Raw genomic sequence first — 15,905 nt, 5'->3', positions numbered from 1 at the left:
TCTCCGGCCTGCCTCCCCGGGCGTGTGTATGTGTGTGTGTGTTTGCAGCTGATCAGATGTCTGTTTCAAGGCGGGAAACAGCTGGTGAAAACTCAGCACTCCCCCGGCCTCCTTCCGCGGAGTAAGGAATTGCATGTAAACAAAGGACTATTTGCAGCGCCCCCCGGGCGGCGCGAGGCCCGGGTGAGAGGGGCGCGGGCCCCCGGGGGCTGGTTGCGGCCTGGGTCTGCGGGCCTACCCCCCCGGTACCCGGAGCCGGGGGCAGTGGGCCGGCTGGGGGGGCGCGGCGTGAATGAAGCGAGCTGCGGCCGAGCTACATGCGCCACTATGGGTGATGAGGTCCATCAGCTGACAGGTTGGCAAGCGTTGCAAAAAAAAAAAAAGAAAGAGAGAGAGAGAGAAAGGGGCCAGCCACCGCGAGGGAGCCTAGCCCGTGCGCCCGGGGTCCGGCGGGGACCGGCCGATGCGGGGTCCCGGCGCTCGGTGGCCCTGGGGGGCGGAGGGCGCGCAGTTGGACCGCGAGCGCGATGGCGAAGGAGGCTTGGGGTGCTGCTCGGGGCTTTTTCTTTTGCACGGTTGCAGCTGCACGGAGAGGAGCCGCTCTGGCGCGCTCCCTCAGAGCCCAGGGCCCCCTGGAAACTTGCGTCACAGCAACCTCTTCCCACATGTAACTTGGGGCCGACTTCGGAGGCCAGCCAGCCCCCTCCCTCCCTGCCTGCCCAGTTGGCCGCCTGGCCCGGGCTCCGGAGCCTGGGAATCCCGCAGCCGGACTGGAGAGAGCAAAGGGGGGCGCGCCGGACGCCTCCGATTCTGAGGCTGCCTTACGAAACGGGGGCCCCGGTGGGGAGAGAAGGGTGGGGGCGGGCCAGGACCGCAGCGGCCGCGGCAGCGGGCTGCCAAGCGCGACCCGGAGGTCTGGCGGCTGCTGCCGGGTACCCCCCTATTTCCCACCCCCTCTCCCCCTCCGCGGGAAGGCTGGACAGAAGGAGACGCAGGGCCGCAGCTTCTCATTCATGGCTAAACTAGTACGGGACCTGCTCCTCCGCCAGGGTGCGCTCTGGCTACGGGTGACGGCCCAGGGCGGGGAGGGAGGGACCGTGGTGGCCAGCTTCCGTCCCCCCCTCCCGTGTCCCCTCCCCTGGCTCCTGGAGGGTTGGCCCCTGGCTCAGGAAGACCACGCCTGCCTTGGAATGTCCTCCCTCCCGCCCACTGCCTTTCCCAATCCCATCCGCCTTCAAGGTTCCGCCCAAATCGCGCCTCCTAATTAAACTATTCCTACTAATAAAAAGAGTTACTGTTATTTCGGGAACTATTATTAGTATTAGATTTCGCCAGCACCTTGTAGAGTTTTGCATGCATGTTTTCCGATCCTGAAAGCAACCTGTTGGGTAGTTTCTCTCAGTACAGGTCCCAAACCATTTAACATCACAGTCCCTGGAAAGCCTTACTGTGGGGACAGGAAGTGTGCTCAGGAAATGATGACTTCCTGGGAGGAAATATAGGATAGAAGGCCACAGAACTGTTTACACCCAGCAAAGTCTATAGTGCCTCTGTGGATGAATGAGTGAATGAATGAGTGAGTGAGAGCTGGGAGAAATGTGCTTATCTCTTACAGAACTGCTTTGGTGGAACCTGGGAGCTGTCACTCAGACTGGCCTGGCCGTTCCTGCCACAGGTGCCGAAAATGCCCGCTGGGGGTTCATCTGCTCCTCCCCAAGGCCTGAAATAGCATCCCTGCCCCCACCACCCGACTCCAGCTCCCTCCCAACACTTAGCCCTCTTTCCTGAAGTGACACAAGAAGCCCTCAAACTCCAGGCTGTCCCCCATTTCCAGGACTCCCGAACAGGGTCCACTGTGCCCTCTGCAAAATCCCTTAGAGCCTCTACCCCTGAGTCTCCAGGTCAGCAAACCTTTTCTGTAAAGGGCGTATAAAAGTTATTTGTGATGGTTTCCATTGCTACAGTAACAAATAACGCAAGGCTCGCTAAGCTGATACAAATTTATTCTCTGGAGGTCAGAAGTCCAAAAGGGTTACATTTGGCTAAAATCATGGTGTCAGCAAAGCTCCTTTCCTTTTGAGAGTTCTAGGGGAGACTCCTTTCCTTACCTTTTCCAGCTTCTAGAAGCTGCCCAAGTTTTTTGGCTGGTGGCACCCCACCCCCTCCAGGAGGTCACTGCAACCTCTGCTTCTATTACCATATTTCCGTCTCAGACTCTGACACCCCCCCCACACTGTCTCTTTGATGATGACCTTGAGCCCACCCAGACAGTGCAGAATAATTTCCCCATCTCAAGATCCTTACCTCAGTTGTATCTTCTTCAAAGTCCCTTTGGCCACATAAGGTAACTTAATAACAGGTTCCACCGATTAGGATGTGAACGTCTTGGGGGGACCATACCATTCTTAGTTCAGGGGCCATACAAACCCTGGCAGAGGTTGTAATATGCTCCCCCATTTCCACTCCTAGAATAAAAACAGGGACTCAAACAGGTAATTATATACCAGTGTTCATAACAGCATTATTCACAGTGGCTAAAAGGTGCACACCACCCACTGTCCTTCAACTGATGAGAGAGGATAAGCAAATGTGGTCTATTTGTACAATGGAATATTATTTGGCGTTANTCAGCACAGAGCCTGACGCCGGGCTCGAACCCACGAACTGCGAGATCATGACCCAAGCGAAAGTCGGACGCTTAACCGACTAAGCCACCCAGGCGCCCCAGTTGTATCTTCTTCAAAGTCCCTTTGGCCACATAAGGAAACTTAATAACAGGTTCCACCGATTAGGATGTGAACGTCTTGGGGGGACCATACCATTCTTAGTTCAGGGGCCATACAAACCCTGGCAGAGGTTGTAATATGCTCCCCCATTTCCACTCCTAGAATAAAAACAGGGACTCAAACAGGTAATTATATACCAGTGTTCATAACAGCATTATTCACAGTGGCTAAAAGGTGCACACCACCCACTGTCCTTCAACTGATGAGAGAGGATAAGCAAATGTGGTCTATTTGTACAATGGAATATTATTTGGCGTTAAAAAGGAATGAAGTGCTAATATATACCACAGCACCAATGAACCTTGAAAAGTAAAATAAGCCAGGACTGGGGTGTCTGAGTGCCTCAGCCGGTTAACTGTCCAGCTTCAGCTCAAGTCATGACCTCATGGTTCCTGGGTTCCAGCCCTGAGTTGGGCTCTGCACTGATAGTCAAGCTTGCCGAGGATTCTCACTGTGTCCTTCCTCTATGCGTGCTCTCTCTCACACACAAAATAAATAAATAAACTTAAAAAAAAAAAAAAACATAAGCTGGGGCACCTAGGTGGCTCAGTCGGTTAAGCATCCGACTCTTGATTTGGGCTCAGGTCATGATCTCATAGTTCATGGGTTCGAATCCCGCATTGGGCTCTGCACTGACACTACGGAGCGCTCTAGGATTCTCTCTCTCCCTTTCTCTGCCCTTCCCGCTTGCGCTCTCTCTCACTCTCAAATAAATAAAAATAAATGTGTTTTCTTTTTTAAGCCAGGGTACAAAAGATCACACATTATATGATTACACTGGCATGTAATACCTAGGACAGGTAAATTCACAGAGACAAAAAGTGGATCAGAGCTAACTGAGGGGGTTTGTGTGCTGGGGTGAGGGGGGATGGGGGAGTTATTGCTTAAGGAGTATGATGTTTGTTTGGGGTGATGGAAAATTTTGGAAATAGTATTGATGGTTGCACAACATTGGGAATGTAATTGTTGCCACTAAATTGTACACTTTAGAATGGCGGCAGGCGGAGGCGTCTGGGTGGCTCAGTCAGTCATGATTTCAGCTCAAGTCATGATCTCATGGTTCCTGAGTTCGAGCCCCAGCATCAGGCTCTCTGCCATCAGCTCTGAGCCCACTTTGGATTCTCTGTCTCCTCTTTCTCTGCCCCTCCCCCACTGGTTCTCTCTCTCTCAAAACTAAATATTTAAAAAAATAAAAGAATAAAGGCTCTTAATAGGAATTAAGATTTTACAAAAATATAATAAAAAAGAAAATGGTGGAAATGGCCAACTTTATACTATATACATTTTACCATTAAAAAAAGAAAAATGGGGGCACCTGGGTTTTCAGTTGGTTAAGCCTCTGACTGTTGATTTCACCTCAGGTCATGATCTCACAGTTAGTGAGACTGAGTCTCACATCCGGCTCTGTGCTGACAGTATGGAACCTGCTTGGGATTCTCTCTCTCTGCCTCTCCCCTGCTTGTGCGCTCTCTCGCTCGCTCTCTCTGTCTCTCTGAAACTAAATAAACATTTAAAAAATAAAAGAAAAATGGTCAGTGGGTGAGGTTTGACCCGTGGGCTATAGTTTGCCCGACCCATAGGTCCTGCCGACGCCCTGTGCCCCTTTATCGCCTCACTTCCCTCCTTACCCAGCTTAGAATTCACAGCCCCTCAACGCATTCCTTCCCTCGTGTGTCCAACCCCCGCCCTGCCCCTCCCCCACCCTCCCGATTCAGCAGAACAGCCCTGCGAAAAGGAAATCCCACAAGCTGGCTGACTGATGTTATTTTCAAATCCCCCTAGGGAGCCTCCTGTCGCCCAGGTCTGTTCTTCCCGCCACCTTCTCCTCTGTCAGGACGGTCATCACCTCCCCACCTCCTCGCTCAGCTGCGTGACTTCAGATCCTAAGAACCCGGGACCCGTCCGGACGAGAAGCCGCGCGTGCTCCTATTGCTGCCTCTGCACCCCCACCCCACCCGCCCCCGCACCTGTAACCTGCCGTCTGGCCCCTGGCCCGTCTGGATGAATGCCTGCGCTCTGCAGGTGCATGGAGAACCCCTCAGGGGTGTCCTCTCTCCCACATCCGTACCGCCTGCCCTGCATTGGACCCTTTCCCTCACCGAGAACAAGCTGTGTGATTCCCATTTAAAAAACAAAGCAAAACAAAACACCCACAACCCTCCACCCCTTCCAGGCTAACACTCTCTCCCTGCTGTTCTTTACAGCAAAACTTCCTGAAGTGGGTGTTTTGTTCCCTCTCTCCTTCACTCTGCCCGGCCCCCACGACTCCTCCGGGAAAACTGCTCTTGCTGAAGTCACTGGTGTTCCCTCCACGGAGCTGTTTTCTGTCTTCACTGTATGCGACCTTCTTGACGTTTTTTTGCTTGGCAGCTGGGACACGCCCACAGCCAAAGTCCTCGGACCCGTCTCGGTCTGCCCACACTCTCTGCTTTTTGGACGATAGGGTTCCAGAAAGGACCAGAAGCCATATGGTGTGGTTCAGGATCCAGGTTCTACTCGAACCCCAGCTTCAGGTAGGAGGGTGACCACAGGCAAGTTTCCTTAACCTGACTCAGCTCCCTTGTCTGTAAAAGAGGACTTACAGCACCTAACTTGCAGACTGTTGCAAGAAGTCTGTGATACACCTGGCATGTTGTAGCATTAATAAGGAGTAGTTGCCGGTATCACTGATGTCAGGTTGCCACGGGCAGCAGTGACCAGAGGCATGTGAGCAAGACCAGGGAGAATGACCGGGTTTGGTGGCAATGTGGAGGGGGCGGGGACAGAGGAGAGCGAGCTCTTTTTCCCTTCCTGCTAAAATCTGCCACAGGTGAAAAGGAGCCAGTGTATTTTATGTAGGGTTCTTTGCTGTGCTTTATGGTAGATGCCTTTACATAGGATCGGGTGGTATGACCATCAACCGGCAGACCACTTGCCCTTTATTTTATTTTATTTTTTTATTTTTTAAAATTTTCTTTTTTTACCATTTTCCATGGGTTTAATTTTTTAAAGGTTTTTATTTATTTCTAGGAGAGAGAGCGAGAGAGACAGCGTGAGCAGGGGAGGGTCAGAGAGAGAGGGAGTCACAGACTGAAACAGGCTCCAGGCTCTGAGCTGGCAGTCAGCACAGAGCCCGACGCGGGGCCTGAACCCACGAACCACGAGATCATGACCTAAGCGAAAGTCGGACGCTTGACCGACTAAGCCACCCAGGCGCCCCGACCACTTGCCCTTTAAAAGGGGGCAGGGGTTGGGGCGCCTAGGTGGCTCAGCTGGTTAAGTGTCCAACTTCCGCTCAGGTCATGATCTCACGGTTCACGAGTTCGAGCCCCACATCAGGCTCACAGAGCCTAGAGCCTGCTCCAGATTTTGTGTCTCCCTCTCTTTGTGCCCCTCCTCTGCTCACACTCTGTCTCTCGAAAATAAACATTGAAAAAAAATAAAAGGCGGGGAGGTGTCTCTGTAAAGACTGTGATCAAATAACTGCTTGGTGGATGATCTGTGTTAGAAATGCAGACTATCATCTATGGAGCTGACAGACAGCTGGCCCGCCTGCAGCTGGGCTGCAGATACTGCTCCGGAAGGCAGGCATGGGGAGGGGTTCGGATGGACCTGGAGAAAAGAGATGTGACTGCAGTGTGGCCTAGGACACCTCAGAACCCTGACCCTCCTTCCTCTGTGTTATCAAATATGAGCCCACCCAGCTCCCTCCCTCTCCCACTGCTCCCCTTCCCCCATCCCCACCCCCAAATTCCAGGTAGAAGGAGTGAATGAGTCAGCAACAGAATACATAAAGTGTGGTCTATCCACCCAGAAGAGTATTACTCAGCCAGGAAGAGGAATGAAGTACCTATACTTGCTACCACGTGGATGAACCTTGAAAACGTGATGCTCAGTGAGAGAAACCCATCACCAAAGGACAGAGAGTGTATGACTCCATTAAGTGGAACACCACAGACACGGCAGGTAAATGACTGGTTGTCAGGGGCTGGGAAGAAGAGGAAAAAGGGAGTTGCCTGCTGACAGTTACGGGATTTCTTTTGGGGAAGATGAAATGTTCTAGAATAGACTGTGATGAGGGTCACACAAATTCTGTGAATATACTAGAAACCAGTGTACGGTACGCTTGTTTTTTTTTTGAAGTATAGGTGACACACAATGTTACATTAGTTTCAGGTACACAACATAGTGATTGAACAACTCTGTATGTTATGCTGTGCTCACCACTGAATTGTACACTTTATTTTTTTTTTAATGTTTATTTTTGAGAGCGGGGAGGGGCAGAGAGAAAGAGGGAGACAGAGGATCCAAAGCAGGCTCCACACTGACAGCAGAAAACCCAATGTGGGGCTCAAACTCATGAACTGTGAGATCATGACTTGGGCCAAAGTTGGACACTCAACCAACTGAGCCGCCCAGGCGCCCCTGACTTGTACACATTAAATGGGTGAGTTGTATGGTATGTGAATTATATCTCTATAAAGTTAACAAACAAAAGGAATGATGTACAGATGCATCCTACAACACAGGTGAGTCTTCACACCATGCTGAGTGAAAGAAGCCAGAAACAAAAGCCCCAGAGTGTAGGATTCCATGTGGATGTAACGCCTAGGATAGACAAATCCATAGACACAGAAGGGCTAAGAAGCTGCCAGGGAATAAGGGGGAGTCAGGGGGAAATGGGGGGGTGACTGCTAATGGGTACAGGGCCATTTCTCCTGGGGTCATGGTTGCACAATTCTGTGAATATACTAAAAACCACGCCATCGTACACTTGAGATGGGTGAACTATATGGTATGTGAATTCTATCTAATAAAGCTGTTATTTAGACAGACCCTAAAGATGCCCAAAAGTCCAGGGAGTTCCAGAAGTCACAGCCCCCGCGTCCCCCAGCAGTGGGTTTCCGGGAGCTCCTTTCTTCAGTGAAAGCGGGATCCGGCTGCCGCCAGTGCCGCCAGCATAGCCCTGCTCAGAGCAAACAGTGCCCTGTCTCCTCTCTCATCGCAGGCTGGCTGCAAGCTTGGATGAGGGATGTGGAACATGCAAGTAACAGACTTACACTGCAGCTAGGAGGCGGGACTGTCAGCGGGATGGCTGATGCAGATCTGAACCCCAGATAGCCCCCGTGGGCAGGGGAAGGTATATGATAGTGGGGGAGGGGCAGAGAGCGAGGGAGAGAGAGAGAATCCCAAGCAGGCTCTGTGCTGCTGGAACCGTGAGATCATGACCTGAGCCGAAACCAAGAGTCAGACGCTTAACTGACTGACACACTCAGGCGCCCCAAATTGTTCTCGTTTTAAAATTTTTATTTTGCATGTGTGTGCAATTCTCCTCTTCTCTTTGGACAGAGGATGTGTTCATTTCCTTTTGCTGTGTAACAGCTTCCACAAATTTACTGGCTTAAAAGAGCACCCGCTTATCATCGCTGAGTTCTAAGAGGTCAGACGGCCAGGTAAGGCATGACTGGGCTCTCAGATTAGGGTCTCACCAGCTGAAATCCAAGGTGATACGAGGCTATGATCTCATCTGGGGCTCTGATCCTCTTTCAGGCTCACCGGTTGTTGGTAGAATTCCGTTTCTCTCAGCTATAGGACTGAGGTCCCCGATGTCTTGCTGGCTGTTGGCTGGTGACTGAGCTCAGCTCCTAGAAGCCATCCTCAGGTCTTGCCCTGTGGCCCCTCAGCTCAGACGGCTGAGCAACAGAAGATGTCTCTTATGAAGGCTCCTCTCTCACTTTGAATCTCTAATTTCCTCTTCTACAGCCAGCGGACAGAAAAGTCTCTGCTTTTATTTATTTATTTTTGAGAGAGAGAGAGAGCACAAGCAGGGGAGATGGGTACAGAAGATCTGAAGCAAGCTCTGTGCTGACTGCAGGGAGCCCGATTCAGGGATTGAACTCACCAACCACAAGATCGTGACCTGAGCTGAAGTCGGAAGCTCAATCGACTGAGCCAGGCAGGNTCTGCTTTTAAAGGGCTCATGACTGGAGCCTGGAGCCTGCTTTGGATTCTGTATTGCCCTTGATCTCTGCCTCTCCACCCCCCACCCCCGCTCATGCTCCGTCTGTCTCTTTCAAAAATAAACAGAAAAAAGAATGTTGTAATAAAAATAATAAGGGGCTCGTGATTAATCTCTCTCAGGGTCAACTGTGCCATATAACATAAACTAATCATGGGAGTCACACCTTCTGCACAGTCTCCACCCACACTCAATGGGAGGGTGTCGAAGGGCAAACATCACTGGGAGTCAGCAACCATACACAGGGGAACATGAGAGAGGTGCCGGAGAATGTTGAGGGACTTCTCCAAGGACATCTAGATAACTGGAGACGGAACCCAAACAGGAATCTAACGTCCCAACCCTAATTCCAGGCTGCTTCTTCTACACAAATATGCCCAGGAGCCGGGGGGTACACCAGATGGCTTTCTGAGCCCAGCCTGCTGGGTGAGGAGGGTGGGGAGTAGGTATCAGCTGTTGAAGCAGGGATGGGGCCCCTGAGAAGCAAAATGCTCCTGCCAGGAAGATCCTGAATGCTCCCAGGAAAGCAGAGTGAGAGTCAGATGGCCCTCCTGGGGTTTGGAGCAAAGCCCAGTATCCCCAATGTCCTGGCCTCCTTTACTAGCCTTAGACAGGGAGAGCTCTGGGTCATTGAAGCTAGAGTCCCCCAACCACTAGGGGGCGCCAGGCCCACACAACGCTCTGCGTGCAAGCCTGGCGAATCCAAGGTAGGTACTAGGGTGGAGGGGCAGACCACCTGCCTCCCCGCACCCCCAAGGTCTGCAGACCCAGGGGGCGCCAGGCTTGTCTAGGTGCCCGAAGGCCCTGGCCTCCCATGCCTGCTTCCTTTCTCCAGCTAAGTCTGATTCATAAGCAAGCCCTTGAAGGGGGGTGGGGTGGGGTGGGGCGGAAGTCCATCTCGGGCATGCACCCCTGTCTCCCCCTCCTGTCCGAGAGCAAAGGCTGAGCAGAGGCACACAAAAATCCAGGAGGGAGTATTTGGGGCTCGAGGGAAAGGTACAAAGCACAGGGGCACAGGAAGAGGAACAGTGGGGGTCACTCGGAGCTCGGAGAATGTATCCGGTGACCCCCTGGTCAGCCAGCTCTCCTCCGAAGGAGTGGACAGAGGTGGGTGGCGGAAGGTAGGACCTCAAGCCCCAGGTGAGGACAGAAGGGGATGGGCCGGCCACGTCAGGGAAGGGACAGAGGCCTGCTCTGATGACAACGCAGACCTGGGTGGGCTGCAGGAGAAGCTGTCCCTGGGGAAGAATGGGCCCAGAGCACACGTGTGTGTGCGTGTGCATCAGCGGTCTGCGCCCCCGTGGCACCTGCTGCGGCGGCTTTACTCCCATTCCGTCTGCTCCTCACTGCGGCGCCTGAAGTCCCGTGACACCCTAGGGACTTGCCCAACATCATCCCAGCTAGTCCGGGCCAGCACCTGGCTGCCTCAGACCCTCACGACCGCCCGTGTTCCTGCCCCCAGGATGGCTCCCAGGCAGCCTGAGGACTCAGACAAGGCCAGGAGCAAGAGAGGAGGCTGCCTGGGCGTGGCGAAGGACATGGGGCTGCAGAAGAGAAAACATGATCTGCGTGAAATGACAAGGTCAAGTGCACGGTGAGAAAGAAGCCACATTCCGTGGTCATCTGTCACTGCCCAGACAGCCAACGGAGGAGACAACTCCTAGCGGTCAGGACAGACTTTACATTCAAGTTTGGGCAGACAGGGAGGAAGGAGAAGAGATAAACACTCCAGAGGGGAAACCAGCCTGGAGCAAAGCAGCTGGTCTCCTCCTTCAGCACCTCCGGCCAAAGAGCCCCTGCTGTTCATCGCTAGCCACACAGCTGCCGGCGCCAGCACACCTGGGGTTAACTTCTGTCTGGTGCAGTGGCCACAGCAGCAGCAGCAGCACAGGGTGGTGCCAGTAACTCTGAAGAAGCTGCAATGCGAGAAGCAGGAGGGGGCAGAGCCGGGAAAGGCTGAGCCACAGCAGCGACAAAGAAAGCGCTTCCCTGGCAGGACCCTGACACTCCACTCTTGCGGCCAGAGGACCGTCCTCTGGTGCTTGGCCCACATCGCCTCAGTACGGCTGCCCTTCCTGCCTCATGCCGTGGGCTACAGCACCCACTTAGGGTGGTCCACAGTCATGGCCGGTATCCAAGCCCTAGGGCCAGGGGGCAGCAGGTCTGTGTTGCAGATCTGGGGAAGGGGCTGAGGACTGTGCCCAGGCACCGAGTAGAGAATGCACTGGGCCCTGTGGGGCAGCTTTTCCAGAGCAGCGGATGCGGAGCAGGACAAAGGGCAGAGCGGGGAGAATGGGAAGGTTCGTCGGGGTCCAGACCTCAGAGGCCTGGCCTTGACATCCCCCTCCTTGAGCAGAACTGAGTCACAGGAGCCTCCCACGGTTCCAGGGGCAAGAAGACACACAAAGCTCCCTGTCCCCTCCTGGGGCTGGCTGCCAGCCTGCCTGTGCACTGAGGACCATGTGGAGCCGGGTCCCTTCCCAGGGTGTGTGAGGTGCTGGGTTCCTCATCTCCCTTCTCCTGGTCAGTCCTCATCCACCATACCACTATATCCATAGGTAGTATCCACCACTACCAATGAACAGAGGCTCAGAATTCAGAAAGTTGCCCAAAGGGGCGCCTGGGTGGCTCAGTCACTTAAGCGTCCAACTTTGGCTCAGGTCATAATTTCGTGGTTTGTGGGTTCAAGCCCCACGTCAGGCTCTATGCTGACAGCTCAGGGCCTGGAGTCTGCTTCAGATTCTGTGTGTCCCTCTCTCTCTCTGTCCCTCCCCCCACCCCCAACCTGCAATCTGTCTCTTTCTCTCTCTCAAAAATAAACAAATAAGGAAAGAAAGAAAAGAAAGAAAGAAGAAAGAAAGAAAGAAAGAAAGAAAGAAAGAAAGAAAGAAAGAAAGAAAGAAAGAAGCCCAAAGCCACACAGAGTGCCAGAGCAGACCTGAACCTGGGCTTGTCTGATTGGCACACTTACCCGACATGCCACATGGGAAGGTGGGAAAAGCAAAGTTCACCAGTAGGTGAACACAGGTCGATGTGCTAAATCCAAGAAAGGCAGCCCAGGGACCCCCCCCAGGAAAGCAAGGAGTTACAGGCTGAGAGCAGCATCCAGAGGAGGCAGGGGAAACAGCTGGTCCCAGATCTGTGGATGAATCTGCAGCAGTCAGGACCTCCCATAAGCCCCAGGTGCGTCCCCAGAGCAGGTGAACAGATCACAGGGCACCTGTGCAGCTCGAAGTTTGCAGGGCCCTTGACAAGTCAGCAGTGTTTACTGCGGAGCAGTCCTCAGCAAGGCTCTGCTAAAACTGAACAGAAACACCTCGCAGGCATCACAGGATCCTGCTGACCATGAACCAGAGAATCCCAGCGCTTCCAGCTGTGTGACCTTGATTCACCTCTCTGAACCTCACTGCCTCAAACTGCCCGAGGCAGGACATACCAGCACCAACATTCAGGGCTTATGTGAGGATTAAATAAGGTATTCCTCAAAAAGCACTTAGTTTGAGGGGCGCCTGGGTGGCTTAGTCGGTTAAGCGTCCGACTTTCGCTTAGGTCATGATCTCGCGGTTCGTGGGTTCGAGCCCCGCGTTGGGCTCTGTGCTGACTGCCAGCTCAGAGCCTGGAGCCTGTTTCAGAGTCTGTGACTCCCTCTCTCTCTGACCCTCCCCTGCTCACGCTCTCTCTCTCTCTCTCTCTCTCTCCTAGAAATAAATAAAAACATTTAAAAAAAAAAAGCACTTAGTTTGAAAGCCTTCTCCTTCAGAAAAGCTCGTACACCCAGCATTGTTCGCAAAAGGTAGAAACAACCCAAATGTCCACGGACGGATGCAGGGGTAAACAAATTCCGATCAGCCACACAGTGGAATATTATTTGGCCATAAAAAGGAATAGAATAGCAACACCTGCTACAACATGGATGAACCTCGAAGATGTGGTACTCTGTGGGAGAAGCCAGACACAAAAGGTCACGTACGGCATGCCTCCATTTACAGCCGATGCCCAGAACAGAGACGGAAAGCAGGATGGTGATTGGCAGGGGTGAGGAGTGGGGGGAGGGGGCGGCACTGCCAATGGATTCAGGGTTTCCTTTTGGCTTTGTTTTGTTTTTGTTTTTAATCAATTCTATTTTTTACAGCAGTTTTAAGTTCATAAGCCATACTGACCCGAAGGTGCATAGATTTCCCACACACCCACTACCCCTGCACAGCCTCCCCCCTCCTCAACACCCACCTCATAGGCGGTACATTTCTTCCGATGTAAACCTACTGGGGTTTCTTCTGGGGACGAACAAAATATTCTGGATTTACATAGTGGTGATGGAAGCACAACTCTCTGAACATACTAAATTCTACCGAATTGCACACTTTGAAAGGGTGAATTTTGGGGGGTCTGGGGGGCTCAGTCGGTTAAGCGTCTGACTTCAGCTCAGATCATGATGTCGTGGCTCGTGGGTTCGAGCCCCGCATCGGGCTCTGTGCTGACCACTCAGAGCCTGGAGCCTGCTTCTGATTCTGTGTCTCCCTCTTTCTCTGACCCTCCCTACTCCGTCTGTCTCTCAAAAATACAAATCAACATTAAAAAAAAAAAAAGAAAAAGATGGGGCGCCTGGGTGGCTTAGTCGGTTAAGCGTCCGACTTTCGCTTAGGTCATGATCTCGCGGTTCGTGGGTTCGAGCCCCGCGTCGGGCTCTGTGCTGACTGCCAGCTGGGAGCCTGGAGCCTCTTTCAGTCTGTGACTCCCCCTCTCTCTGACCCTCCCCTGCTCACTCTGTCTCTCTCTCTCTCCTAGAAATAATAAATTAAAAAAAAAAGAAAAAAAATGAATAAATAAAAGGATGACTTATGGTATGTGAATTACATCTCAATTTTTTTTAAAAGCACTTGGTAAGAGCTCAGAAAATGCAGTTCTCATTACTTTGTCCTTCAAATTCTGAGAGTCTGTCACATAGTGAAAGAGACAAGATAAACATATTTTTAAATGCTCAACACCCAGAAGGGAACTGTGCAGAATGGTCTCGGCAGCCTGGGACAACTGACAGAGTCAGCTTACGGCGCACGGGTCATGGACGAGTGACCAACGATAGCGGCCACTGACCGCCACGTCAGATCCACACAGAGGCAGTGAACACGTGGCCATGGAAACGAGAATCACCCGGGGCTCGAGGCTGGCAGGAAAGGCATATCCCCCAAGGAGGATGCAAACAGGCCACGACCTGATGACTTGAGTGCTTTAGCGGGGACGAGGGCACCTGTGGACTTGTGCAGGCTCAGAGGTGTGACACTGGGCAGGATGGCAGGGGTGGAGCGTGCGAAGCCTGGGGTGACACAGCCTCCTAGCCCCCTGCATGCCCCCTGCAGGTTTTGGGAAGTGCTTTCCTTCAGGTCACAGGAGGCCTGCCGTGTGCCCTCCCAGAAGCTCCCAGATTCCTCCTCAAGTGTCCAAGACGCTGGGACTACTCTGGGCACGAGGCTTCCTCTTCTTTGCTTTAAAAAATTTTTTTTAATGTTTAGTCATTTTTGGGAGACTGAGACATAGAGCATGAGTGTGGGAGGGTCAGAGAGAGAGGGAGACACAGAATCCAAAGCAGGCTCCAGGCTGTCAGCACAGAGCCCAACGTGGGGCTTGAACCCAGAAGCTGTGAGATCATGGCCTGAGCCCAAGTAGGACACTTAACGGACTGAGCCACCCAGGCGCCCCGAGGCTTCCTCTTCTGAGAAGCCTCAGGCCTGGGTTCCCCTTGTGACCCAGGCGGCAGGTTCTGGGGTTGCAGGAGAGAGAATATATGAGATCAGCAACTCTCGTTCCGGGCAGGACCCCTCACACCCGGTGTCAGAAGACCAGACACACTGCTAATGTGGCACCGGAGGGACGGACGGAAGCAACTACTCCTTAGAGACTGGGCTCTTGTAGTCCAGCTGCAGCTGGAGCTGAGGGCACCCAGAGGGGACTCCAGAGGCAGGCCTGACCCTCCGCCCTCTCCAGTCCCCCTGGCCTCTACCCTCTGTCTTGTGCAGACCTCAACCATCTCCGGGGAGAATCCAAACAATACAAATGCTTTGGAGAAGAGAAAGGGCCAGGCCTACTGTGTGTGTGTGTGTGTGTGTGCGCGCGTGCGTGCGTGCGCGCGCGCACACACACACACACACACACACACTGCTCTTTCAGACCACATAGATCTAGATGGAATCACAGAGAACCTACATACAGGGAAGAGAAAGGGAAGCAGTTAGCATCCACCCCTTCTCTGGGCCAGGAAGGTGACAAGGGATTTGCATGTACGGTCTCTTTCAACCCTTAAAATAATCTTATGAGATTTCAAAGATGAAGCAAATGAGCTCCTGAGAGCCTGAAGTACTCAGCCAGGGGGACATCCAGTATGTAAAAGTCATAGAGCGGAGCACAGTGCCCCAGAAGCAGTCCCCTAGAGGCAGCTTAGCAGGGTGGGGGTGAAGATGCTGTTTCTGCCCAGCGCCTGGCACTGGCTCTTTCGGGGAGGACCCCTCACTCTCACTCTCTCCATGTGGTTCTAGGGGTGTTGGCCCTATACCGGGGCAAGCTCCTGAGCCAGGCTTGTCCAGTCAGCATCTGGGATGAGCTGGGACCCGAGGAGTCTCCGGACTTTCTGGAGCCCCAGGGAGAGGCAAGCTGGGAGTTCTCAGGCTTCAGGAAGCACTGGCCGGAAAGCTGAGCAACACAGAGGACACGGGGCCAGGGGAGGCGAGCCAGGGTGCCGGTGCTGTTGCTGAGCACTGGACCGGCTAAGGCCCTTGGCTTCTGCAGTTATAGGAGCTGTTAAGTGACTGGTCTTTGAACCCAGCTCTGAGTGCAGAGCTCAGGCTTCCCTGCCCCAGGCTGTTCCCAGAGAGGATCTGGTAGTTCAGGGCCTGGGGCTCAGCTGGGGATGGGGCCTCACCTCTCTCCCAGAATCCTGGGGTGGGGCTGTGTTGCACTCTCTGGGCCTCCTCCTAAAGCAGCTCCATAGCTTAGTTTGACCTTCAGAGTTGGCATCTGCTTGCAGGAATCCGTCTCTCTCCTCCTGGAATTCAGCCGCCAGATGTCAGCTCCAAGGCGGCAGCGGTGGCTGCACAAGGCTCCCCCCAGAGTGAATCAGCTGCATTCCAAAG

At 53.2% G+C, this 15,905-nt stretch overlaps 1 long non-coding RNA gene across 1 annotated transcript; it reads left to right on the top strand.

Moving 5' to 3' along the window:
* The first annotated feature begins 6,584 nt into the window (after positions 1–6,584).
* Positions 6,585–8,720, top strand: LOC144230250 (uncharacterized). Its single transcript, XR_013334736.1, has 3 exons — positions 6,585–6,731; positions 8,115–8,218; positions 8,316–8,720. It is a non-coding gene; the product is annotated as an uncharacterized LOC144230250 (long non-coding RNA).
* Positions 8,721–15,905: the final 7,185 nt, after the last annotated feature.

The sequence above is a fragment of the Crocuta crocuta genome, unplaced genomic scaffold, assembly GCF_008692635.1.
Source record: "Crocuta crocuta isolate KB4526 unplaced genomic scaffold, BGI_CrCroc_1.0 scaffold234, whole genome shotgun sequence".
Lineage (NCBI taxonomy): Eukaryota > Metazoa > Chordata > Mammalia > Carnivora > Hyaenidae > Crocuta > Crocuta crocuta.
The sequence above is the reverse complement of the archived record's forward strand: the minus strand, read 5'-3'. Positions and strand labels throughout refer to the sequence as shown.